Source organism: Sus scrofa, chromosome 6, assembly GCF_000003025.6.
Source record: "Sus scrofa isolate TJ Tabasco breed Duroc chromosome 6, Sscrofa11.1, whole genome shotgun sequence".
NCBI classification, from domain to species: Eukaryota; Metazoa; Chordata; class Mammalia; order Artiodactyla; family Suidae; genus Sus; species Sus scrofa.
The window spans coordinates 92,583,891-92,609,022 of NC_010448.4; the positions used below are offsets into that span (position 1 = coordinate 92,583,891).

Sequence of the window (25,132 nt, forward strand, 5' to 3'; positions counted from 1 at the left end):
GGTTCCATCCCTGGCCTCCCTCAGTGGGTTAAGGATCCGGCATTGCCGTGAGCTGAGGTGTAGGTCAGATCCTGCATTGCTGTGGCTGTGGTGTAGGCTGGCAGCTGCAGTTCCAATTTGACCCCTAGCCTTGGAATTTCCATATGTCGTGAGGTGGCCCTAAAAAGACAAAAAGAAAAAAAAAGAGGAAAAGAAAAAATTCCTTTCGGAGTTCCCTTGTGGCACATAGTGGGTTAATAAGGATCCAGCATTGTCACTGCAGTAGTTCAGGTTGCTGCTTAGGCACAGGTTCGATCCCTGGCCTGGGAATATCCACATGCCACAGGTGTGGCCAGAAAAAAAATTCCTTTAACTAAATGAGGTCTTTAGAAGTTGCAAAGGCTGATGGGCCTTGGGCCTCCTTGTTGGGCATGTGCCTTGGTGTAGAGTCCAGTACTGTGAGATCCAGTTTTTATCTGGTGCTGTGCTGTGGCTGGCAATAATAATACTTATTGTATAGGTTTGTTAGAAATAGTAAAGAAGATGCTATATGCAAAGCACCCATCTCAGTGCTTGACACATAGTAGATACTTAAAAAAAAAAGCAGGTTCTTTTTCCCATTAAAAATTGAATTCTTTGAGGATAGGAACCCCCTGTTATTTATTTCATTGGTTCTCACTCTTACCTTGTGCAAAACTTGGCACAAAAAGGACACAATAAATATCTGACAAATGAATGTGTGTAGGAAACCTCAACTTTCAGAGCAGAACTGCCTTCTCGGGGCACCTGTTTTTTTTCCATAGCCTGTGGTTCTGCGTCCCTGCCCCGGTACTTCGGAACCTGTCAGAAAATCAAATACAGATTTCTGTTCTCAAAAGACGAAACCTAGCAAGAACTTAGACCCGTGGTGGCAATATCTAGCTTTTCTGAGCTCTAGCCTGCAGGCAGTCCACATGCTGGGGCCCCTGAGTCTGTTGTTTCCAAGACTGCCTGATGCCCCCTCTGTTTATATCCTGAAAGTGCTCCATCTGTTCTTGCCATCAAATCGTTTAGAAGATTGCTTTTTTATGATGTCACCCCATGTTCCCGACGACGTGAGGCCCCATATGAGAAGCCTCTTTCAGAATGAGTTCCTGGAAATATGCGTCCCTGTGGAGGAACTGCTCGGCTTCCTCCTTTCTGATCAGAAGAGTGTCGGAACATACTGTTTCATTTTTTGCCCTGGCTGCCAGGAAACTCGAAGCGAAATGTCAGGATCAATCATGGCACCTGTGACAACACTTTAGCTCGCTATTTTTTTTTTCTCCTTGAGCAATATGAACCTGTTGAGTGGATTAGTCTTTCTTGTTGTAAAGCCAGCTCATGTCCTTTTGGGAAAAAGATGAAGCACACATGGGTTTCAAAACAGTGACAGCAGCAGCAAGAAGGGAATGTGGTGAAGCAGGGGAAGAATTGGCCCTCAGTCGAGCCATGTAGGATGCTGGTTAAGAGTGGAGCTCTGGGGCCGGCTTGCCTCAATGCAAACCTCAGCCCTACTTATCCCTTGCTCAGGACTCTGGTGTAAATTACATCACTTTTTGGAATTTCCCCCGCTGTAAATAGGGATCTTCGTTGTATCTACTTTAAAAGGTCGCCACGAGGATTTATGAACATAATTCCTGTAAACTACTTAGTACAGGGTCTGTGCAGAGTAAATATTTAATATATGTGAGCTGTTGCCAAGAGAGCATTGAGCATGGGTGGCTGGGCAGTGAGATGAGAGCCTCACTGAAGGATTCATTTTTTTCAAATACAAGTTTAACAGTTTCCAAACTGGAGTTCCCATTGTGGCTCAGTTGTAACAAACCCGACTAGTAACCATGAGGATGTGGGTTTGATTCCTGGCCTCGCTCACTGGGTTAAGGATCCGGTGTTGCCATGAGCTGTGGTGTAGGTCACAGACGAGACTCGAATCCCGTGGTGTTGTGGCTGTGGTGTAGGCCGGACCTGCAGCTCCCATTCAACCCCTAGCCTGGGAACTTCCATATGCTATGCGTGCAGCCCTATAAAGAAAAAAAAAAAAAAAAAAGCAAAGAGTTTCCAAATTGGTGCCACATGTTAGTGGAGACCAATATGTAGCCTTATGACTCAGTCACTCAGCCGGCCACCACTAGGTGTGTTGATGGTTTTAACTTTAATGAAAGTTTTTTTTTTTTTTTTTTTTTTTTTTTTTTTTTTTTTTTGGCAGCCTCCTGAGGCATGTGGAAGATTCTGGGCCAGGGATTGAACCCCGAGCCACAGCAGTGACCCAGCTGCTGCAATGACAATGATGGATCCTTAACCCGCTGTACCACAGGGGAACTCCAGGATTGAGTGTTAAGGGACTCATGGTGTTGGCAGTGGCCGGGCACAAGCACTTTATCCAGCGTCTCCCTCGAGGCCTCACCAGCCTGGGAAAGGCATCAGTAGGGTCACTTTAATAGTCACGACCTGTCCTTGGCTGGCTTCTGTTCCCATCTGTTCACCAGGATTTCCAGAGGCCTGCAGTTCTCGTCCAGTTATTTCTGGAAGCCTCCAGGGGCTTTTGCATGGTGTTCACAAAAGAGCCGAGCAGCTTGAGTTACCTCGTGGCATCCCGCACGGTGTTCTCAGGCTCCTGCTCCTGCCTCCCGCCCCTGAGTGTCCACCATCTGTGAGGCTGCCTGAGGGCTGTCCCAGCTGCCAGAGCTCTCTGGGGGGCACCCATGCCTGCATGCCCTCCGTGCTTCCCTTGGACGCTCCCCACAGCCAGAGTGGCATCAGCTTTCCTGCAGACCTCAGGACATCACTTATATCATGGAGCTCCTTGAAGAAGCAAGGAGCCTGGTCACTTTGTCACATGGGTACTGAAGCCTGGCTGCTTCTGTATAGCACAGAAATCCTGGGGTGAGTTGCTCCATGAGTAAATCCTTGCTGCCGCTCTCAGCTCTAATGTGAGTCCCAGGGACAGACTCAGGGACTGGCCCACTTGGCGAGACCCTCCCGAGGTCCCCCGCTCTCCTGCAGCCTAGGTTTCTGCTCCATGAGTGTCTCTCACGGCGTCCGCTGCCCCTGCCCACCCGCCTCAGATGCGGCTGAGCCCCAGGGAGAAGTGAGCTCAGACCCAGGCTGGGCTTGGTTGCTATTTACAACCCCAAGGTCAGGAAGAGATGACCTTGGGAAGGACCCAAGTTCAGGGAGCGTAAAGGACTAGAGGTGGGCTTTGGGGACCCTTAGCCCAGAGGGAGGTGCTGCAGGGAAGGAGGTGGATGAAATCTGAGGGAGAGACGAGTGGAGGGTGGATCCATGATCCTGGAATAAGACCCAAGGAAAAGTCTGTGATGAAGACAGAGCAGGAGCTTCTGGGGGCCGGTGGCGGGGAGCAGCTGAAACTGAGGGAGCACAGATGGGCAGAGGGCAGAGGGGAGAGAATTGCAAGAAACAGCAGGTGGTCATGCTCTCTCACCCTATGGATAAAGCATTTGGCAGGGGCTATGCAAGTGTCCAGGGGACCCCAGTCTAATGAACAGGGGACCCACAATGGCTAATGAACGAACCAGGGGACCCCTTGTAAAGTTGTAGCTTTCTTTACAACCAGTGTAGCCTCAGCTCTTACATCTGTAATAAGCACATAGAATTCTGAGGATAAGTCTAGGAGACAGAGAAAGACAGAGAAAAGGCTTTGGTGAGGAGCAGGTGACCTGTGCCAGGGCCATTTCTGGGTGTGGAAGGGACGAGAAATTGGAGGAGTTCCTGCTGGGTGGGGTGGAGGGTGGGCCCTGCCCTGCCAGAGAGCTGCCACCACCTGGGTGGGCCTCCCTCTTCGAATGACCACTGGGCAATCTCATTGGGCCAGATCCACAGTCATAGGAGGAAGGAGCACCAGGGGTCATAGGCTGAGTCCCTAAATATCCTGGGGGTTTAGGGGAGAGGAGGCAGCCGAACAGAGCTGGCTTCCTCCAGGAAGCCTTCCAATGGAGGTGATAGCGGAGGTGGGAAAGGACATGGGGGCGTAGAACCCAGCCGAGTGGCCCATGCCAGGCTCAGAGGGGACAGAGAAGCTGTGGGTGATGGGGATGCTGACTTGAGAGCAGTTTGGGATGTGGCCCAAGTGCAGTGCTCCTGTTCCCCCTGTGTGTGGCCTAGAGCGGGGCATCGCAAACCTGGCTGAGTGCGGGAATGAAGGATGGGGAACCCTGGAAGCTGATTTCTTTGGCAGGATTCCTGGCCGTGAGGAGGGGAAGGCGGAGGCTGCTAGAGAGGGTCAGGCCCTGGTCTTTCTGCTTGTACTTCAACAGTCCCTGCCACCCCCAACCCTGTATTGCTCATGTCCCTGCAGCTTTGGGACAGCTAGAGGCTTTCACTACCAGACCCCAAGCCTTGCAAAGACTCCCCATGGTCTGATGGCTGGATGGGGTCTAGGAAATCCAGCACCAGCGTCTCCAGGGTCCCGGGACACTGCGACCCGGGCTCCTTGGTCACAAAGACCAGACCTGCTGGTCCATCGGCTGAGAGCCTTTGCTTCCTAGCCTGAGGAGATGCTGGTCTGTTCCTCCCACCTCTGCTCCAATCCTGGGCTGATGGACATTAGTGACCCCCCTCTTCCTGCCCAGCTCCCGAGTTCGCTGCTGGACTTGCCTGCCATTCCTGGGAAAGAGGAATTACCAGCAGATCTCAGAATGGCATGGCTTCCTCCTGGACATGAGAAAGCAGAAGTCAGAAGTGGCACTGTAGGGCTGCAAGCCCTAAGCTCAGGTTACAGACCTGGGTTCTCCCTCCTCATCCCATTTCACAGATAGAGCAACACAGAGGCATGGGGCACGGGGGGGGGAGGGGCACTGGAAAGCTGGGAATAACCTCATCCACCTGCCTGGCCCTTGGGGAAATTGAGTCTCACCGTGTAAATAGTGGTCACGATGGAGTCCAGAATCCCAGCTGTACACTATGATCCCTAGACCTGCCCAGCGTGCCTCCTAAGCCTACTTCACGGAAGAGTCTGCTTTCAGCATCTTCACATCAACCAGACGGTGGCTCCTCCAAGTCAGGGACTGCATTCCCTCTTGCCTGAGACCCAAGGCCACCGCAAAGACTGCAGAAGTCCTTTCTCTCGTGGGTCGCCTGTGTCTTTCCCACAATGGTCAGCAGATGGCGCTGTGCCCCCAGCTTTGCCTACGGGCGCGTCTTGCTCTGGAAATTCTGCTCTGCCCATGCTGGGGGCAGGGCTGCAGCCCGGGAGGGTGCCATGAATCCTGCCAAGGGCTCTTTATGGCTCTTTTCCTGCCTCTGCTGTGGCTTCTGGTGGAGTGGGATGTCACCCAGGGCTGGCAGAGCCAGGCCTTGAGAAATCTGAGGACAAGGTCACATCATGCCCCTTACTCCAGTTCCTTGCCATCCTGAGAGACGCTTGGCTGCCCAGGCTGCCTGTTCTCTGTGCCTGAGTGTTTCATTTCCCGCCCATTTCCTTCCTTCCTTCTTTCTTTCTTTCTTTCTTTCTTTTTTTTTTCTTTTTTTTTTTTTTTTTTTTTGCTTTTTAGGGTTGCCCCCCGCGGCATATGGAAGTTGCCAGGCTAGGGGTTGAATCAGAACTACAGCTGCTGGCCTAGGCCACAGCCACAGCAACATGGGATCCAAGCTGCATCTTCTGCCACCTACACCACAGCTCATGGCAACACTGGATCCTCAGCCCACTGGGCAAGGGCAGGAATCAAACCCGCAAACTCATGGATCCTAGTCGGGTTCGTTCACCACTGAGCCACGGAGGGAACTCCTTTCCTGCCTATTTCTATGTGCCATGCACTGTGTGGGGTGTGGCACACACTTCAGCTCATACATTCATCACACAGGTGTGTGAAGTAGGTACCCACTGTACAGATGAGAACATCAAGGTCAGGAAAGACCACTCTGCTGGCAAGTGGCTGAGCTGGGTCTGCAGCCTGGCATCTGTCTGACCCACGCTTGTGTTCTTACCCCCTGCACTGGACCGTAGCCATGTCCTGGAGGACTTATTGATCTCAGGCAAAGGGCCCTACATTGGGGACCCTCCTTTCATTCTCCTCCACCCCAACGCTGGAGCCCTTTGTCCAACCACGTGAGGCCCTAGGCTGAGCAGCCTGGGCCTTCCTGGTTGGGGTGTCTTATTCTGCTGTGGGTGCAGAGGGTGGGAGTCAGGCCAGGGAGCAGCCACAGGGACCCTAGGGCAGAAGGGGTGCCCTCCCAGTCCCCTGCTCCCTCACCTGCTTCTCCCTGCCATCCTTCTCCCTCTCCCGGCCTCGTTTCTGTTCTCAGCTCTCTGGATGCTTCTCCCTCCCGATTTTCTGCCCTCCGTTCTCCCGTTCACTCTGTCTCTGCTCCTCCGTCAGCCTGTCTTTCTCTCTCTTCGTGTCTCTGTCTCTCTCCAAAAGAATGGGTGTTAAGTGACAAGAGAAAAATGATCCCCTCCTGCCAGGGTTATTAAAATCATGTTCTACAATTGAGCCGCCAGAGGAGCCCCGGTTAATGACAGATGATGAAGCCCCAGCTTCCCCACAGCTGGGAGTGAGGCGATAGGCCGGCTGCAGGATTACCAGCAATTACTCTGGGCAAGAGGGAGCTGCGCTGCTCCTCTCCTTCAAATCACCTCCCTCCTGCTCCAGGGAGATAAAGTCTCACCCTTGGTAGGGAGGCTGGAGCTGGGGGCTGAGGAAGGAGGGGCCTGGTCCCCGGAAGCTGGCATCTCTCATGTCCTCAGGGGTTATTTCAGTTTACCAGGGATTCTGCATTTTTCCATAGCATCCTTGGAGGCAGGCAAGGCATGATGCTGAGCCCTACGGAGATCAGGGCCCAGAGAAGTTAGGTAACTTGCCTAAGGTCACACAACCAGTAAGTGACTGAGCTGGTACTTGAACTCTCAATGCCAGTGTCTTTTTAAAACATTTTTTTTTTTTTTTTTTGGTCTTTTTGCCATTTCTTGGGCCGCTCCTGCGGCATATGGAGGTTCCCAGGCTAGAGGTCGAATCGGAGCTGTTGCCACCGGCCTACACCAGAGCCACAGCAATTCGGGGATCCAAGATGAGTCTGCAACCTACACCACAACTCATGGCAACGCTGGATCCCTAACCCACTGAGCAAGGGCAGGGACCGAACCCGCAACCTCATGGTTCCTAGTCGGATTCAATAACCACTGAGCCATGATGGGAACTCCAAACATTTTTTTTTCTTTTTGCTTCATTTCCTTCCTTTATTTATTTGTTTGTTTTGTTTTTTGGGGCCACACCCTCAGCATGTGGAATTCCAGGGCCTGGATTGGACCTATGCCACAGCAGTGATGATACCAAATCCTTAACCACGAGGCCAACAGCAAACTCCTCCAATGTCTTTTTCATTCATTAGTCAGCCTCGTCACCATGAATGGAACCTTGGAAAAGCAAGATGTTGTCTGGCAGAAAATGATAGACCTTGATCGACTAGGCTTTGATTCTGTTGACACCGCAATAAGAGTAAGCGAGTATGTTGCAGCAAAGGAGATTCCAATTAGACACTGGGTAGGACTTCCCAAAGGAGTGGGAGGTAATAGAGACTCTCAAGACTCATCAAGTCAAGGCAAAGTTTTGCCTTCTTTGATGGTCTTTCAGAACAAGGGGGACCATCTTAGCAGGCTTTCTGAGCTAGACAAGGGGCTGGAGTTACGGAAATCTGTCCAGTGGAGGTTGAGGGGGCCAGGGATGGGGTGTGCCAGGGTTGGGGGGGACTTGACAGGGCAGATTGCAGAAGAGATAAGGAGGCCCATTTGTCAGACCCAGCCCTGAGGCCCAGAGCCCTGGGAGTGTGGGTGGGAGAAGATACAGGTGCTGCCTCCGTGGGTGGGGTCACATCTCCCCAAACCCTTCCATGGGCAGCTCGCTTATTTATATATTTATTTTTAGGGTCTTACCTGCCGTGTATGGAAGTTCTCAGGCTAGGGGTCAAATCAGAGCTGTGGCTGCCGGCCTACGCCGCAGCCATAGCAACATCAGATCCGAGCCGCATCTGCAACCTACACCGTGGATCACAGCAATGCCGTATCCTTAACCCACTGAGCGAGGCCAGGGATGGAACCCATATCCTCATGGATACTAGTTGGGTTCTTAACCTGCTGAGCCACAGTGGAAACTCCCTATTTATTTATCTATCTATCTTTGCCAACAAAAGTGAGTGTATTCAGGAAGAGGAAGAGAAATGGCAACTTGGGAAGCATGAGCTATGGCAGACCGCAGGCAAATCCTGGGCAGCTCATTTAAATTTCCCACTCTCTCTTTGGGTGACAGCTGAGGAATTATCACCCCCATTTTGCAGATGAGGAAAATGAATCTCTGAGAGGTGTGTGAGTCAGATAAGGTCACACCCTAGGGTCCCAGTTCCACCCCCCACCTCTTTCATGCCACCAGGCTGTGAGGAGGCCACCAGGGGAGCCAGCAATGTCCTGGAGGCTGCAAGCCGCCCCCGCCCGATCCAGCGTCCTGCTCCGGCCTGACCACTCAGTCCCCAGCAGCCCCTGGGGGTGGGGGCTGATAGCACTGCAATCTGTGCAGGACGAATGACTATCTCTTTCCCATCTGGATTCTATTATTTTTCGGTTTATCCTGGTCAAAAAGCACAAGATGAACGTCTGGAGGAAAAAAAATATAATCTTGGAGAAAATTGAAAATATATATCATTGTTTGGGACTAGAGCGCCGAAGCCCTGGAGGCCGGTTCTTCCTGGCAGGTGGCTAGGGCCTGGCTCAGCCCAGCTTGGCCTGCGTGGACTCTCTGCCTGACTGTGGCCCCACAGGACCCCGTGCCTCCCTGTAGCTCTCAAAACCTGTCTCCTAGGGGCCAGTATATATTCAGGGGTGGAGGGCGGGCTCTGTCCAGGACCTGGTCTCCTGGGTGTCTAGGTGGGGGACACTCTCAGAGAGGGCCGCAGGTCCTCAACTTCCTTCCCTGGGGACGTGGACCTCTTCTGAATATTTCTGGGGCCCCCAGACTGTTCCTGTGGGAGAAATACCCACTTCGGTGCTGATGGCTAGTGTGCGCTAAGCCTTCACTGTCCCAGGTTTCCTTCCAAGCACTTTCCGTGGATTCGCAGGCCTTTTCATCTTCTTTATTCCTCACACCGACGCGTCTGAGAAGAACAGGTCCAGAGAGCTTAAGAAATGTGTCCATGTTCACTTACCTAGAAAATGGCAGAACCACTCAAATCCACTTCTCACCCACCAAGCTGGAAGCCGTTTTTCGTCGGCAGGACAAAGGGAAGAAGTGGGAGAGAGAGAGACTGTGTGTGGTGAGCGTGTGTGTGACCGCATGTGTCCCTGGGTGCGTTCCCTCTGTCCTTGACTGCAGGTGACTGCATGCGGTCATTTCTCTGTCCCTCCACCACCCACCTGCCCACTCCCATCCCTCTCTCCCTCCTCCCTCCCTCCACCCACCCACTCATCTGCCATCCATCTTTCATCTATTTATCCATCTATCCATTGTCTATTTACTCATCTACACATCTGCATCTGTCCTGTGTCTGTCTGTCTGTCTGTCTGTCTTTTGCCTATCTGAATATCCATCATCTATTTGTCTGTCAGTCAATCTATCATCTACTGTTTGTTTATTTGTTTATTGTCTTTTTAGGGCCACACCTGCAGCATATGGAGGTTCCCAGGCTAGGGGTCGAATTGGAGCCAGCCTACGCCACAGCCACAGCAACACCAGATCCGAGCCATGCCTGCGACCTACACTGCAGCTCATGGCAACCCTGGATCCCTAATCCGCTGAGCAAGGCCAGGGATGGAACCCACGTCCATGGATACTAGTCGGGTTCGCTAACTGCTGAGCCATTTCGGGAACTTCTACCTTCTGTTTTTGGATGTGGGGTCCCCTGTGTGTCAGGATGCTTCCAAGCATGTCTGTGGACACACACGCACATCTGAACCTGTCTCCTAGGGGCCAGTATATATTCAGGTGTCCAGACATGTGACCCCTTCCACTCCCTCCCTGGAGACTCTTCCCCCACACCCAAAAAGCCACATGAGGGAGGGAAGAGGGGGGCTCAGCCTCAGCAAGCGTGCTCTGGGGCCTGGCTCCCCTTCGAGCCCCAGCAGAGAGTTAATTAAATCCCTCTCCCAACAAGTGTGGTAATTAGTGCTAATGGCTGGGCTTCAACTCGGCAGCTGAAGAGATTCCTGCTGTGTGTGTGTGTGTGTGTGTGTGTGTGTGTGTGTGTGTGTGTGTGAGTAGCTCTCAAAACTCAGGGGAAACGAGGGGGACTTTGGAGCTTCCTGTTCTTCTCCCCTCCCTGTCCCTTAATTTGGGGGCTCCAGGGGGCTGGGAGTGTGGTGGGTCACCTGCTCGCCTGCCTGGGAAGGGCCTGGTTGTAGTGCTCTTGGCTCTCTGGGTGTCTGTGTGTGACTCAGAGTGCGTGCGTGTGTGTGTGTGTGCGCGTGCACAGGCCTATGTACACCAAGGACACTAGCCTGTGAGCCTTGCTGTGTGTGTGTATAAATGACCATATATGAGAGCAACAGGGACATGAATGGTGCGTCCTGGGTCACGTGGTGGCCCTGATCCGTGGACCCCAGGTGTGTGTGTCCATGACGTGTGTGTGATGTTGTGTTCCTGGGAGTTCTCGCTGTGTCTCGAGGTGTGAGTTTGTGCTCAGGAGGCGTGTGCCTCCGTGTGTGTGTAACCAAGAGAGAGGAGCAGCAGGGCAGCTGGCTTCTGGGCCTGACTGACACCCCTTGCAAATAAATGTGACAATGAAATATAGTCCTGGAATTGCTTTGGATGCTCCGTCAAGCAGGCGACGCGGAATAGGTGAAGTTGTGAAATGTTCCCCGGGGAGCTGCGGCGGCTGAGTGACAGCCTGTCCCCCGCTCCCGCCGCCCTGCCTGGCTCTCCCTCTGCGGGGGCCCCCGGGCAGACGCCGCTCATTCTGGCCCACGGACAGGGAGGACTGGAAACCCCATTTCCACGGCCTGTTTGAAGGGGGAAGGGCAGAGGTGATCTGCCAGGGCTCTGTGCTTCGTGTCTGTCCTGTCATTCTTGTCAGAATGGAGCACCCCAGAAAAGGGCTCCATGTCCCTACTAAATATGTTCAGTCCCCCCCTGTGGTGCACCCAGACCTGGCTCCCTGAGGACAGGCCATGTCTCCCCCTCAGACTGGGGTCTCCCTGAGGACAGGCTATGTCTCCCCTCTCACACTTAGTTCTCTGAGGTGGGCTACATCTCCCTCCTCAGGCTGGAGCTCCGGAGGGCACTGCACTGCCTCCCTCTCTGATAGGGGCTCCCTTGAGGGTAGGGACATTTCCTCTGAGATTGGGAAACTCCTCAAGAGAGTGTCAAGTGTCCCTGGGCAAAAGCCCCAGGCACCCTTCAGCTTGCACACAGTGAATGCACATCTGGTTCTATGCACACAGGTGGGCATGCATATTGGAGGCTAAAGAGCAAGTTTTGCACAGGCCTTGGTAACTTACCAGCTATGATCCCAGCGAGGTCCCCCTTCCACCTCATCCCACTGGGGAGAGTTAAGGGAGTAACAGCTTCCATACAGCCAGGGTGCTGCTCAAGGCTCTGGCCAGTGAGTTGGATGAGAGGCTTTTTTTTTGGTCTTTTTAGGGCTGCACCCGCAGCATATGGAGGTTCCCTGGCTTGGGGTCGAATCAGAGCTGCAGCTTCCGGCCTACACCAGAGCCACAGCAACATGGGATCCGAGCCGTGTCTGCGACCGACACCACAGCTCATGGCAATGCCTGATCCTTAACCCACTGAGCGAGGCTAAGGATCGAACCTGTGTCCTCATGGATGCTAGTCAGATTCTGGCCCTGTTCCATCGACACACTCACTCACCCTTGCACACTAGCCCCCACTCCACCCCCATAATCGACAGAGGCTAAACCCCAGATATCCGTTCATAACGAACCAGTGTGTCAGGTTGTTAGGGCTGCTGCCATAACAAAAGTACCACAGATTGGAGGGCTTAGCAGGAATTCATTTCTCCCAGTTCTGGAGGCTAGAAGTCTGAGCTCCAGGTGTCGGCAGGCTGGATTTCCTCTGAGGCCTCTCTCCTTGGCTTGTAGGTGGCCGTCTTCTCCCTGCGTCCTCATGTGGTCTTCCCTCTGTGTGGGCCTCTGTCCTCATCTTCTCTTCTCAGGACATTCCTAAGGACCTCATTTGGCCTCCTTAAAGACCCGATCTCCAAATACGATCACATCCTGTGATACTGGGAGTTAGCGAGTGCTTCAACATGGAAATTGAGGAAGGGGGACCACGGTTCAGCCCACAACACTGGGAGAGAGGAATTCTCTAGAACAGCGTTCTTTCTAGAAAACACCTTGAACCAGCCCTGCTTCAGTTTCCTCATCTGTAAAATGGGGATAATAACTGTACCTACTTCAGAGAGTGGTTCTGATAATCAACCAGTTAATCTGGACCTCCCCCCCCCACCCCCCCGTGGCTCAGTGGAAATGAATCTGACTGGTATCCATGAGGACGCAGCTTCCATCCCTGGCCATATGCTGTGGGTGCGGCCCTAAAAAAAAAAAAAAAGAAAGCAGTTTATCTCCCAAAGTGCTGAGGGTCGTGCCTGACACAGGAAGTGCTCAATAAATATTAGCTGTTTTGGAGTTCCTGTTGTGGCGCAGTGGTTAACGAATCCAACTAGGAACCATGAGGTTGGGGGTTCGGTCCCTGCCCTTGCTCAGTGGGTTAACGATCCGGCGTTGCCGTGAGCTGTGGTGTAGGTTGCAGACGCGGCTCGGATCCCGAGTTGCTGTGGCTCTGGCGAAGGCCGGTGGCTACAGCTCCGATTCAACCCCTAGCCTGGGAACCTCTGTATGCCGCGGGAGCGGCTCAAGAAAAGGGAAAAAGACAAAAAAAAAAAAAAAAAAAATTAGCTGTTTTGTGGTCATTTATTCGTGCCTAGTATTGAGGCTTATATTCGGCCCGTTATGAGTGGTGCTGTACCTGTCAGGAATGGTGGGTCCAGGCAGCCAGAGGCTGTGAGCCAGGCCGAAACCCTTGAGGTGGGCTCCCTGTTTAGCACTGATGGCTTAAAAGATGGTACCTAAACTTGTAAGATTTTGTTTGCCTACCTCCAGTGATGGCGAGCTCATTTCCTCCCAGAGGTTCCTTGGTAGGAAGTTCTTTCTGGCTGCTGCCCTGCTTCCTTCTTCTGCTCTCTGTGGCCAGTCAGCAAGCCTGCTCCCATTTCTAAATGGTTTCCCCGAAACAGCAGGCCTCCGGAATTTCTTTTGTCATCTGAGTTGTGGCCCAACCAGGTTCTTGGCCTATACAAGTGAGGCAGACTTTTAAAGAAAATGTTAATAACTCTATTATTTTTCTTGATTTAAGAATGTAATACATGGCCATTAGAAAAATCCAGACAATACAGGAAAATACAAAGAGGGAAGTAAAACTACCTATCACCCCAGCAACCAGAGATAAGCAGTATTAACATTCTTTAATTTAATTTTTGAAGAGACAATACATTCACAGGATTCAAAATTTTAAAAATTATAAAAGGATACTATTCAAGGAAAACGTCCTCCCTGCACACCCCTGCCCTCTCGCCTTTGCTTTCTGAAAAAGGTGATTAATTGTTTATGTATGTTTCCAGAGATGTTTTAAGATATATAAGGCTATTCAAGATCTTTTAAGATAGTATCAGACTATTTTAAAGGATATTTAAAGCTCTGTAAGGACACACACACACACACACACACACACACACACACACACACACACACACACATTCCTCCCCTCCCCTCTTTATATTTACTGCTTTGTTTGCTGAACCGCACACAGCGAAACTCTTTTCCTATCTGTTTTCAAAGAGCAGATCCTTTACTTTTGCCTGTTACACTTTGTCTTCTTGGTCCGAATGCACGGTTTTGAACCTTAGGAGTCATCTGACATTCTTCTGTTGGCCTTTGCAAGCTTTATGACATCTTGTCATCTTTAGATGTATTTGAAATGACCCCGTCCATTGACATGGCCTCCAAATGCTTTAATCAACACCCAGCACAGCTTCGATCAACATAGCACAGTATTTTAGCCAGCCCGCATTTTACAGAAATCAAAGTGCTTCTCCTAGGACAGTATCAAATGCGTTTCTGAAATATCTGAAGTGTTCATTCTTGCGTGCCTCATCCCAGAACTGCTGTTGCACGTGGAGGTTTGCAGGACATAACTTTTTTTTTTTAATGGCAGCACCCGTGGCCTCTGGAAGTTCTACGTTTCCAGGCCAGGGGTTGAATCCAAGTTGCAGCTGCGACCCACACTGCAGTTGTGGCAATTCTGGATCTTTTAACCCACTGAGCTGGACCAGGGATCGAACCTGCACCTCTGCAGTGACCTGAGCTGCTGCAGTTAGATTCTTAATCCACTGTGACACATCAGGAACTTCTGGACATAAATTTTTAAATTATTTTTATGGCCACATCTGCAGCATATGGAAGTTCCCAGGCTAGGGGTCGAATTGGAGTTGTAGCTGCCGGTCTACACCACAGCCACAGCAACACCAGATCCGAGCCTTGACTGTAACCTGTGCTGAAGCTCATAGCAATGCCAGGTCTTTAACCCACTGAGCGAGGCCAGGGATCGAATCTGCATCCTTATGGACACTATGTTGGGTACTTAATCTGCTGAATGGGAATTCCTAGACACAAATTTTTATTTTTAATTTTAATTAATTAATTAATTAATTAATCTTTTTAGGGCCACGCCCATGGCATATAGAAGTTCCCAGGCTAGGGGTTGAATCAGAGCTGTAGCTGCGGGTCTACACTAGCGTAGGATCCAAGCCGCATCTGCGACCCACAGCACAGTTCATGGCAATGCTGGATCCTTGACCCACTGAGTGAGCCCAGGGATGGAACCTGAGTCCCCATGGATGCTAGTCGGGTTCATTACCGCTGAGCCAGGATGGGACCTTTCCTGGACATAAAATTTTAAAGGGACCATTGTTGGCTCCTGGTGGCTTCTCTTTTTTTTCTGTAATGTTCACAAATGACCACAAACCACAGAGAACACTCTCCACCTGCCAGCTATGGCTGTGGACTCTCCATGCATTGTGTCGTTTACTCCCCCAAATACCCTTATAAGGCAGGTGCTGTCACCACCTCCGGCTTATAGGTAGGGAAGCAGTCTCTGAGAGGTGAGGCAACATGCCTGAGGCCACAGAGCTGGTAGGAGGTGGGGCCCAGGTCTGCTGGCTTCCAGGGCTTCTCTGCTCCGCTGCTGCAGGGGTTATCACATCGGGTCTGCTGAGGGGTGTGCTGAGGAGTTTGCTAGGGATGGGCACCAGACTTCTGCCCCTGCATGGCTGCCGGTGGCCCAGGCTCCTTCGTGGGTTCTCTTCTTCACCAGCTCCCAGAGGGGACCCATGCTTCCTGGACCTTGTGAATATCCTTAATGTGGTTTTGGGGAGGGTTAATTTGCAGGAACTGCAGCAGCAGGTTTGAGCCGGCTCACCGTGCAGCTTATGAGGACTTGGTTGAAGTGTTAGGAAGGATAATGATGGAGGGCAGAGATGCAGAGGTGGGCCTCTCGAATTTCAGCCAAGTTCCACCCCTTCCTGCTGTGTTACCTTAGACAAATTACTCAACCCCTCTGGCCTCAGTCTTCACATGTGTAAAGTGGGAAGATTAACTGAGATGATGCGTGGAAAATGCCAGGAGGCGCTCTGTAAAGGACCATCATTATTATTGCAGCCATTCCAGCCTCGTTTGCCAGACTTCAGTGCCCCTGGCCGTCCGGGCTCCCCTCAGTTTCCTCCGCTAGTGCTTCGCCAGTGGGCCAGTTCAGGTCCTAGGCTGGGCAGGGTGGCGCTGGGCTGTAGAGCCCCATCCTTGAGGATCCCAGTGTCAGCTGAAATGGGGCTGCCAGGCTTGGAGAGAGGGAACCTGGGGCTGGGTCTCTGTCTTCCCCCGGCACTGCCTGCCCCTTGCCATTAGCCTCTCAGTAAATACAGGTTTCCCGGTCCCTCCTGGGGGAGGATGGCTGCAGACGCACCCCTCCCCGACCCTGTGGCTGCTCTGTCTCTTGGCGTTTCTGGGTCTCTCCTGGGGAGACCCTGGCCTGTCTCCCTTTGTGGATGGGGGGCTCTCCTGGGAAGGGACCATGTATCCTGCCTCAAACCAGGCTCCCCATGGCCTTGGTGCCATCTCCCCCTTCAGACCAGGGTCTCCAATGGTGGATGTGTAGATTTCCCCTCCCCAGAGGCTCCCCCAAAACAGGGTCGTGGCTGCCCTACTCTGACTGCCTTATCCCTCAAGATAGGGGTACCCACAGGTCGTGCCTCTCCAGACCAGGGGCCTCTGGGGACTTGCGTTGGGTCTTCCCTCTCAGGAAGCCCCCTGGGGCTCAGCCATGTAGGTCTCCTCTCACGCTGGGAGATGCTCAAAGTTTGCGGCTGTCTCTTCCCTCTTGGACTGGAGCTCTCTGGGGACAGGGGTTGGGATTTCCTGCTCAGATGGGGGCTCCCCGGGGGTCAAGTTATGTTTCCTCTCCTCAAGCTGGGGCTCTTCTGGGACAGGCCTGTCTCCTCCCTTGGACTAGCGCTCTTGGGTTGGGCATGGTAGCCCCTGCAACTGCCCGCCCCCACTGCCCTGGCCAGGAGTTCAGTGCCAGGCAAGTAATTGAATTCCTGCACGTTAACAAGTCAATCATGGAGTCTTAATGAGTCCTGAGTAATCTCAGACATGCGTGTTAATTAAATAGCTGTCCTGGTTCTAATCCGCGGGAAGTTAATCATTGGGGAATTAGGAGGTGTCAGGCAGGGAACTTCATTAAGACAGTGAGGGTGGGGCCTGGCCCGGGTTGGGGGGGAGGAGGGAGGCAGGGGTGGGGGGGCCTGTCCTGATCCTAGAATGGGGGGTGGAGGGGGCAGGGGCCCATCAGAGGAGTGCGGGTGGGGCACAGGGCTGCGGGATATGCCTCCCCTCTTCCAGGCACCAGGGTCAGAAGCTTCCCCAGTCTCAGGCCTTGCTGGTGCCCCTGCAGCCCTGAGCAGACCCCTCCACTCCTTTACCTCTCAGCCCCCAGCCTGACCCAGCCCCGGCCAGCCCATCCCTGCCCTGCCTCAGCCTCCCGTCTGGGAAAACTCAGGAGGAGGCAACAACATACAGAAAGTGCACACAGTAGGGCCACGCCTTTCTACGCAAGCGTACATGAGCCTAGAAAGGCTCCATCAAGAGGTTCTCCAGATCCTGCTGGTGTTCACCCATCCCCCACCCTGCCTCCACCCCCTCCACGGTTCTCAGTCCCCCAGGAGGCAGAACCGCTCTGGAGGCGTCACCTGCCCAGCCTCTCTGGCTTCCTGTGGGTCTGACCAGTGAGAGAATTCTGTGGGTGGCAGCCTGGTGGTCCCTTTAACCGTGCACACACCCCTGCAAACCGTCCAGTCGTTAAACCTTCTCTTGGAGCCCTTTGAATGAGCAGTCTCTTTCTTGCCACAGCCCTGACTGAGGCTTTGAACAACCACTCAGGACTTAGAAGATGGCCCCATGGAGTTCCTGTTGTGCCTCAGGGGTGACAAACCTGACTAGTATCCCTGAGGATGTGGGTTCAATCCGTGACCTCACTCAGTGGGTTAAGGATCTGGCTGGCCGTGTGCTGTGGCGTAGGTTGCAGATGTGGCTTGGATCCCACGTTGCTGTGGCTGTGGGGTAGGCCGGCAGCTGTAGCTCCCATTCGACCCCTAACCTGGGAACTTCCATGTGCCACAGGTGTGGCCCTAAAATGCAGGAAAAAAAAAAAAGTCTCCATCAAGTGTCCTGGTCTCTATGGTGGTTGGAGATGGTCACATCCCACATTCTTTGCTTCTCCTCCCACTGAGAGTTGAAGTACGTTTTCTGTCTCCTCTAATTTAAGCTGGCTCTTGGCAGCTTTTATCAACATCAGAAGCGAGACTGTCTAACTCCCAAGGCTCAATCTTAAAGGGATCTGCAACTTTCACTGATAATACTGCTTATAATATTGCCTCTTGGTAGCAGGCTGCTGTGTGAAGTCTGACTGCCCCGAGACCACCACACTGTGAGGAAGCCCAAGCTAGCTGCATGGGGTGCAGGCACGTGAGTGTGATCTTGAACTTTCCAGCCTGATCCACTTGCCAGCTGAATGCAGCCAGTAGGGACCCCAGCTGATCGCACACAGAGCAGAAAGACCACCTGACTCCTGACTGAGTTTCTGGCCCACAGAATGACAGAAGCAGTCATTTTAACCACTAGGTTTGGGGGTACTTTGTGATGTGACAGTAGATACCGGACACAGTCATCAAATGTATCCATTTCTTCGCTCTGTCATTCTCTTCTGAGGACACATGTCATTGGATTTAGGGCCCGCCAGTCTGGGAGGGTCTCATCTTGAGATCCTTACCTTAGTTCTGTCTGCAAAGACCCTTATTTCAACAGGTCATATCTTGAGGATCCAGGTGGACATACCTTTGGGGGGCCACAGTTCAACCCACTGCCTTGGATGATGCGACTGTTGGGGCTTCTATGAGTCCTCTGGTGGCGGTCCTGCCTGGGACATGGCAGTCACAGCCAACAGTGATTCTTAGACCACTGCCAATTTGCATCGGTGTTCTCTGCATCCTTTTTTCTCCCCTGGAGGTAGAATCAGGGTAATTTCTCTGGCTGTATCCAAGCCATGGCCACGGGTGCTGACCCAAGCACAGGGCACTTCGCTAGACCGTTACCAAAGGTCCCCTTTCTCCATAACCTCTGCTTTGTGAATCCAGTTCCCACAGGAGAGCATGAGGTTTCATGTAAAAAGCTCTCTGCAATCCACATACCCAGAGATTGTAGGCTTCCCTGATGGTTGGGTTTCCAAAATAGCTGGGGTCACCAATTGAGATGTGATCACACGTTCTCTGTGTCCTCACCATCTAGCTCTTTGATGAACCACCCTGGAGTCTGCTAAGGATTTGCAGGATTAACTTCTCTCTCTTCCAGGCCCCACAGGGCTCCGTGGGAACATCTATGACTGCTTATTTTAGTCTCTGCTCTTCTTCCGTCAACGCTCAAGTTGCATCCCTGGCCCAGTGATGGGAGGATGAGATGATGGCTGGCTCACTTCAGCAGGGGATTTTTTTAGCTGTGTCCTGGTACCTGCACGTTAGGAAGGAACCTTCCCTACTCCCAGCCAGGTGGCAGAGGTGGCTTCACCGGCCCAGCTGTCTATCTCAAAAGCTTTGAAGGGAAGCCTTTGTTCTGCAGTTCCCCCCTCCTCCCCGCCAGGTTTACAGCCTTGGCTATATCCTTGTTTGGATTTGGCTTGTCCTGGCTGACAGCCCCCAGGGCCATGAGCACTGACTTTAGGGCCCTATCGCACTCTATCTGCTCGCCTCTTCTGAAGCCCCCAGCACCCTCCATGGTCTAGGCGAGGTCTGAGTCTATGCCAGGTAGCAGATGTGCAGCGGGCTTGGTGATGCTGACGGGGAAGAGAACTGCAAGCCTCTAGTTTCTAGCATCCATGTCCACGTCTGCGGTCAGGCCCCTCATTCATCCGTGCATCCTTCTGGGGGACCAGCTCAGCCCAGAGTGACTCCCCAAGTGAGCTGACCTGGTGCCCAAGGTTCGGGGGAGATCTCAGCTCTCTAACTTTTTAAAAGAAATCTGACTTTCCAGAGGCAATCAAATGTGATGATAAAAGCACAGGCTCCAGCCAGATTCCCTGCTTATTTTTATTTTTTCTTTTTAGGGACGTGCCCGCAGCATGTGGAGGTTCCCAGGTTAGGGGGTCTAATCAGAGCTGTAGCTGCCAGCCTGTGCCACAGCCACAGCAACATGGGATCCGAGTGGCATCTGCAAGCCACACCACAGCTCCTGGCGATGCCGGATCCTTAACCCACTGAGCGAGGGCAGGGATTGAACCTGCAACCTCCTGGTTCCTAGTTGGACTCGTTTCCACTGCACCACAATGGGAACTCCAAGATTCCCTTTTTCAGTTTTCTCTCTCTTTCCCTAGCTGTGTGAATTCTGCTCTCTCTGTGCCTCAGAGTCCTCCTCTGTATGGAGGCGAGAATGTACTCACTTCATGGGACTGGCAGTTCGAACAGGGCCTGGCAGGTAAATTCTCAGTAAATGTGAGTTATGACTCTTGAGGCTCAGGCAATGGTCTGACCATATCCAGATCTGTCTTCTTTCCACCTATTTCCTCCTTCTTCCCTTCCTCATATGAATAGTTAATAATGATGATTCTAGACCTTTTCTCTGCTGCCAGCTGGATGTCCTGGGATGAAGGGAACCAGGTCTCTGTCCTCGAAGAATCACAGACACAGGACAGACAGTGGGCTGAGGAGGCTGCGCCTGAGTGCGTGGAGCACGGAGGTGGCGCTGAAGGGATGGAGAATCTGAAGTCGATTTCTGCCTGTGGCGTTTACAGAAAGCTGCATAGAGGGAGACGATTTTGAACCTGACTTTAAGGGATGGGTTAGGTCAAGGTGGGAGGAGACATGACAGGTGACTCTGGGCAGATGGTACAGGAGGTGGGGAGCGCTGGTGGGTGCTGGGCTCCACGGGCAGTGATGATGTGTACTGAGACACAGATGCTGGCCAGGAAGGTGGGGATCAGCGCTGAAGCCTTCCATACCAGGTTAAAGATTTTGGCCTGTGTGCCCTCATCTCTGGGGGGCCCCTGGTGGCTTTTGAGCAGACAGGTGAGAGGGTTGCCATGGGGAACTGAGAAGCCAAGTCGGGTGCTGTAGGAAGGATGGAGGAGGGTTTGATCAAGGGTCTCAAGTCCTAGGGGTTTCTGAGAGGAACCCCCACCCCCTCCTGGCCCTTGCTGCTTCACCCTGTGTGGGGGCTGGGCTGGAGCCATTCTGGCAGTGGAAGGAGAGCTGGCTGGGCAAGCCCTGGGGTAGGGGTGGGGATTTGGGCAGTGGTGCGGTTGGAGGGGCAGTGGGAGAGTTTGCGCTGTGGCTGAGTGTCCCCAGGCTGTTGGGATAATTGCTGCTGGGCCTGAGAGGAACCTCCCCCAGCCTTCCTGCTTTGGGGATGTGCAGGTGCACTGTGTCATGTGTTCACTCCCCTTCTCTAGCCTGTGTGAGTACATGTCGTAGTAGTAGCTCACACTTCTTATTATGTGCTGCATTCAGTTCTAGGTGCTGCTCTACAGATTAACTCCTTTAACCCTCACAACAATCCAGGATGAGGGAACTGAGGCTCAGAGAGGCAAAGTCACTAACCCAAGGTCACACAGCAGTGAGAGGCTGAGTTGGGATTTGAACCCAGGCAGTCTGGCTTCAGAAGGTTTAAACTCTTCACTAGCAGATTCTTCGGTCTCTCAGGTGGAAGTGTATCTGTGTGGGTTTCGTGGTGTGTATGTCTGAGCGCGCAGCTTCCAGAGAAGGAGGAGGGGCAGGAACCAGCATTAGGGAAGACACCCTTCCCCCTCCCCCAGTCTGCTCTCCATCTAGATACTGGGGAGGAGTGGATGGAAGGAAAGTCCTTGCCCAAAACACATCGACAGCTGGGGTAGCGGGTGGGGAGAAGACTGCTCAGATCCCTGGGATGACCTTGGACAAGGTCACACAGCCTTCACCCGCATTGTGTCTGCGTACTCTCGAAGTGACCAGAGAGTGCCAGTCTCCTGGGCCCCCAGACCACTGCTCACCCCTGCTGGCCTCTCTGCCTCTATAGCCTCCATTCCTCTCCCTCCTCCTCTTCTTTCTCCCCCACCTCAAATCCCCTAAAGAAGGCAAAGGAAAATAAATCTGAAGTTGCCAGCAACTTCCACCCTGGCTGAGACCGGCTCTACTCTCAACACTGATTCCTCATCACAACTAGCCTTTAACGCATGGAAGATAACTTTGTTTTCCTTCCATCCTGAAGCTTGCTTTAGGGGAGTGAGTTTAGAGGGGAGGATGGTATGGGGCTTGGGGGAGGATGTGGAGGAAGGGGATTGATTTCATGGAAACATTTATATTTGTCTATCTTCCCTGCTTCCTGGCTCCATCTCTATAGTATGTATCGATTCAGCTCCTGCCCTTAACCTCATCTTCCCTTGGTCACCATCGTTGTCATTATCAATGTCATCACCATGATCGCTGGCATCACGGCAAACATTTATTGAGCACTTGCGTACCAGGTGTTTGGTGTGGCATGGCTTTATGGTTTTAAACACCACACAAAACTTGAGTGGCTGTCTTTTTTTTTTTTTTTTTTTTTTTGCCACCCTGTGGCATAAGGAGTTCCCAAGCCAGGGATTGTATTGGAGCCAGAGTTGCTTTGGCAACCCTGGATCTTTAACCCACTGTCCCGGTCTGGGGATCGAATCCACGTCCCTGCCACGGCAGAGACACCGTCTATCCCGTTGTGCCACAGGGGGAGCTCTTGACTTTCCTTTTCACCTGCAGTGAAATTTAAAATCCTCATCCTGGAGTTCCCGTCATAGCTCAGTGTTTAACGAATCTGACTAGGAACCATGAGGTTGCGGGTTTGATCCCTGGCCTTGCTCAGTGAGTTAAGGATCCGGCGTTGCCGTGAGCTGTGATGTAGGTTGCAGATGCGGTTTGGATCCCCATGTTGCTGTGGCTCTGGCATAGGCCGGTGGTTCCAGCTCCAGCTCCGATTTGACCCCTAGCCTGGGAACCTCCATATGCCTCGGGAGTGGCCCAAGAAATGGCAAAAAGACAAAGAAAATAAATAAATAGATAAATAAATAAATAAATAAATAAATAAATAAATAAATAAAATCCTCATCCTGGCTGTAGGCACCTCCCTGGTTTGATCTTCTAGCTTGCTCGCTTGCCCCAGCCGCCCTGGCCTTTTTGCTGGCAGGCTCCTGCCTCAGGGCCTTTGCACTTACCTTTCCTTTGTCTGAACATCTCTCCCCTAATATCCACATGACTCCCTCTTTTACCCCATATTAGGTCTTTGCTCAAATGTCCGTTTTACATAGGTACCTGCTCTGGATGAAACAGCAATCCCTGTCACTGTCTCTCCTTTCCCTGCTGAATTTTTCTTCATAGCACTTATTACCACTTGAAAAACGATGTTATTTGTTGGTGGTGTATTTGTTGTCTGTTTACTTATGAGAGTGTGAACTTCTTGAAGGAAGGAGTTTGTTTTGTTCCCTCTGTATCCCCAGCTCTATATGGGTGTCTGTCGTGTGCTTGCTAGATGAAGGAATGAGTATTGACTTATTTAAGCTCCAAGAGGTAGCTATTCTTCTTCTTCTTCTTCTTTTTTTTTGTCTTTTTAGGGCTGTACCTGTGGCTTTTGGAAGTTCCCAGGTTATGGGTCAAATTGGAGCCACAGCTGCTGGCCATAGCAACATGGGATCTGACCCTTGTCTGCAACCTATACTATAGCTCAAGGCAATGCCAGATCCTTAACCCGCTGAGCAAGACCAGGGCTTGAACCCTCATCCTCATGCATCATAGTCAAGATTATTAACTGCTGAGCCATGAAGAGAACTCCTGGTAGCTGCTTTCAACTATTCCCATTGAGATTTAGAGAAACAGAGGCCCAGAGAAGTGAAGTAATTTGCTTAAGATCACAGAAATGGTAAGTGTTTCAGCTAGTTTACTAGACTAGGCAGTCTCACTCCAGAACTCTCATTTGAACTGCTTTTGTCACCTACTTTCCTGTTTGCATCTGACTTATTGGGGTGGCTGACTCCGTGATGCTCTCGCTTGCTGACAAGTCAGGGGTGGGCTGAGTGGGCTGCAAAGGGCCAAATTTCCGATGGACCCCACTTCTGTGTCTCCCATAGCCTTTTGCAGAAAGAGGGGACCTGGCCCCAGCCTTCTTGGGGACCCCATGGCTCTGGGTGAGGCACTCAGGACAAGCTGGAGGTGGATGGCCTTGCAGGTATGAGGGGAATAAGGATTCGGTGTCTGCCTTTAACCCCCCCTTTCCTTGGTCACCATCATTATCACTAGCCCACTGTCTGCCTTACTAGCCTGGCTCTCCGCCCCCCCATCCCACCCCCCTCACCAACCCTTTTCATTACTTTGGGGACAAAACAATTCTTTCTTAAGAAAAGCCCCACCACCATGAGCTGTGGTGTAGGTTGCAGATGTGGCTCGGATCCCACATTGCTGTGGCTCTGGCGTAGGCCGGTGGCTACAGCTCCAATGAGACCCTAGCCTGGGAACTTCCATATGCCAGGGAAGCAACCCAAGAAATGGCAAAAAGACAACAACAAAAAAAAAAAAAAGAAAAGAAAAGAAAAAGCGTCACCAGGGCGGGTGAAATTGCACCCAGGGCAAATCACAAGGGGATTCAATTCAGATTTCTTTTGCCAAAGGATATCTTCTATGACTTTTACCCCTTCCTATATCCATAGCAGCCTTACTAGTGTTTATGCCGATCAGGTTTGCCTCTCTTTCCTGGACACGTGGAAGACGCCCCTTCTAGCCCCTGTGTAGTTAGACAGGGCTGCGTGACCGTTCTAGCCAATGATATATGAGTGGTGGACACTGTGTCACTTAGGAGCCAAGGTGCTTAGGAACTCGGATGCTCACTCTTCCAGTTCGTGGAGGTCTTGTGTTCCAAGTGGTACAGATACCGGATGGCAGGTGGGGGTCCTTTCTGCATCAGCCTAGGTCCCCGAATTGCACTGTGCAAGCAGAGACCCTCCTTTTGCTGACCCAGACTGAGCCCTGTGGCGTGGGCCAAATAAATCTTTGTGGTGACAAGTCATTGAGATTTGGGGTTAATTTGTTACCACAGCTGGGCCTAGCTTTTCCTGACTAATGCTCTATTTCTGATCTGTTTTGTGTATCCCCAATACCAGTGACCTATATCTCATTCGCCACCAGTGGGAGTGTAAATTAATACAACTTTTCGCAGAGACAGTTTGGCAATGCGTATATATGAAAAGCCCTAAATAAGTGTATTGTCTTTGATGCAGAAATTTCACTTCTAGGAATTTATCCTAAGGAAATAATTGGACAGGTTCAGAAAGTTGTATGGATAAAGAGGATATTCATCATATAAAATGGTGAGAAATTGGATCAGCCTAAATATCCCCCAACAGCAAATTGGTTAAATAAATTGTGATTCGGTTCTGCAATAGAGTACTAGCTACTGCAGGTGGCATGGATTTATTGACATAGAAAAAGAGCTATGTTCTTTTGTAGTGGAGGGGATGCATAATGTGCAAGTTTTTTTTTTTTTGCTTAAAAAAAACTGCAAATATATTTGCATGAAAGAAGTCTA

At 51.8% G+C, this 25,132-nt stretch overlaps 1 long non-coding RNA gene across 1 annotated transcript in view; it reads left to right on the forward strand.

Annotated features, from left to right (window-relative positions):
* The window catches only part of LOC102167570, a 207,618-nt gene that overhangs the window by 36,146 nt on the left and 146,340 nt on the right, over window positions 1-25,132 (forward strand). The window lies entirely within an intron of this gene.